The sequence below is a fragment of the Penaeus japonicus genome, unplaced genomic scaffold, assembly GCF_977035675.1.
Source record: "Penaeus japonicus unplaced genomic scaffold, GWHDUDI00000001_assembly GWHDUDI00000041, whole genome shotgun sequence".
Lineage (NCBI taxonomy): Eukaryota > Metazoa > Arthropoda > Malacostraca > Decapoda > Penaeidae > Penaeus > Penaeus japonicus.
The window spans coordinates 21,984,872-21,987,371 of NW_028234443.1; the positions used below are offsets into that span (position 1 = coordinate 21,984,872).

General features: G+C 28.0%; 1 protein-coding gene across 2 annotated transcripts in view; it reads right to left on the reverse strand.

Moving 5' to 3' along the window:
• Window positions 1-2,440, reverse strand: part of LOC122266411 (uncharacterized) — a 27,578-nt gene extending 25,138 nt beyond the window's left edge. Inside the window, exon 1 of one of the 2 annotated variants that reach the window (XM_086534611.1) lies at window positions 2,183-2,338. The gene's annotated coding sequence lies outside the window, so the exon portion shown is untranslated. Of the gene's footprint in view, window positions 1-2,182 lie in introns of both variants that reach the window. The other variant, XM_086534610.1, reaches the window with a different exon arrangement.
• Window positions 2,441-2,500: the final 60 nt, after the last annotated feature.

The window sequence follows — 2,500 nt, forward strand, 5'->3', positions numbered from 1 at the left end:
AGAGAGAGAGAGAGAGAGAGAGAGAGAGATACATACTTATATACATACATACATACAAACATACATATGCCTGTATGTGTTTTGGTATGTATGTATATATGTATGTATGTATGTATGTATGTATGTATGTATGTATGTATGTATATATATATATATATATATATATATATATTTATATATATATATATATATATATATATATGTGTGTGTGTGTGTGTGTGTGTGTGTGTGTGTATGTATATGTGTATGTATATGTATATGTATATGTATATGTATATGTATATGTATATGTATATGTATATGTATATGTATATGTATATGTATATGTATATGTATATGTATATGTATATGTATATGTATATGTATATGTAAAATATATATATATATATATATACATATATATATATATACATATATATATATATACATATATATATATATATATATATGTATATATATACATATATATGTATACATATATGTATACATATCTCTCTCTCTCTCTCTCTCTCTCTATATATATATATATATATATATATATATATATATATATATATATATATATATATATATATATATATATATATATATATATATATATGCATATATATATATATGTATACATATACATATACATATATATGTATATATATACATATACATATATATCTATGTATTTATATACATATATATATATATATATATATATATATATATATATATATATATATATATATATATATATGTATACATATATATATTTATATAAGCCATGAATCTCAACAATACCTTACCCTCAACTTCTTATTTTAGGGGGACCTGAAACCGTACAAAACCAACCCAAAACTAATAATATCTGAATCTAAATAAGCATATCAATAATTTAGAATAATATTGATCTTAATTAGATTAAATACTATCCATAATAGTAATAGTAGTAATTACAAGAAACATCCTCCACATATATTCTGATAAGAAATACTTTGGACTGGTTCCTATGAGGCAATAAACCTTTTGAATACATCTTCAATGTATATCCCCTATTGCAACTACATATCCTGTATCAAAACTAATACTACAAACAATCACACATGCAATCATTTATTGTGATGGATGGATCTTTTTCAAACAAGTGCACAACAGCGAAGCAAATATACATCAGTCAATTATTAATCAGTGCTGGTGGAAGGTGCGGCTTCTGCAGGCATTTTGAATCGGCTATTTTGAGGCATATTTCTTCTACAATCTCCTAACCCAAGACCTAACCTAACCTTACCTAGTTTAGAGGTTATCCAAGGCCAAGAGGGAGCTTTGCCCCCTTCTCTGGACCCTATCCTAAGTGCACTCTGTATTACTCTTTGATTTATGATTTTTTTTTTTTTTTTTTTTAGTAGGTAGACATGGATCTTGGACTGGTTCCTTATTTAGCAATAAGCCAACATGTAGTTATTGTGTCCTGTGTAGCCAATGTACTTGCCATAATGGAACCAATACAGCAACCACATACTTGTCTTCACAACACAATAAATAGCTTGAAAGGGGTTCACAAAAGGCCATGACCATGGATTCAAAAACAAAAAGAAACATGGAACTGCTTTGACTGGACTGTTGTTAACCCTTCCAAGAAAGGCTATATTAAGATATGTTTTATATTATTTTCTAGATTTATGGATGAAATATGAGTCTATATGATATATCACCAAAGTGATGCTTAACAACTTTTGGTATAATATGTCATTATGACAGAAGGAATATACAGTTCAATTTCAACAAAAGGCAAATGCAGTGATGAATAGATCTGCTCTCACAGTCACAGGGTTGTTCTCATTGGTTTGTTTTGCCCCACAGAGCCTATTTTCCAAATAAATAGACATCGGGTATAATAACAAAAGCATACATGTAGCCTGTTTATTAAACTGGGAATGAAGGCTGAAGGGGCAACGGCGAGTATTATATTTCCATATCAAATAGCTTCTTTATTTTGAAGTTGTGTAAGAAATGCCATGGATGAAAAGTGTCTTGGATTTCATCCTCTTATTAATTCCATACACTATTTTCCATGACAGTATTATTGTTATTTACTAAAACTACATATTCCTTCAGTCACATTTTCATCCCTCCTATTTTTATCTACATTATTCTTCATCAATTCAATAATTCCTAATTTTATCATCATACATACCTAATTTCTTGCTTTAGACACTTGGATGATGTTATTCACGGTGAGCAATTAATGTTATAATGAATTTAGACACATTTAAAGTTGTTCTCTTCTTCTTTCTTCTTTTATTGTTATTCTCGTATATTTTCTTTCCTTCCTCTGTTGACGTTCGTACAAGTGGATCCGGATTCAAGGGGATTTAACGCGATTCATTCGGTTATTTTCACATTTTCCGTTTTACCGTGGACTTTCGTTTATATATAAATATTTCTATTGTGATGTGTTATGCTCTTAATATATTTTTTTTCTTTTGGTCGTGTATCTTCACTATACATGTTA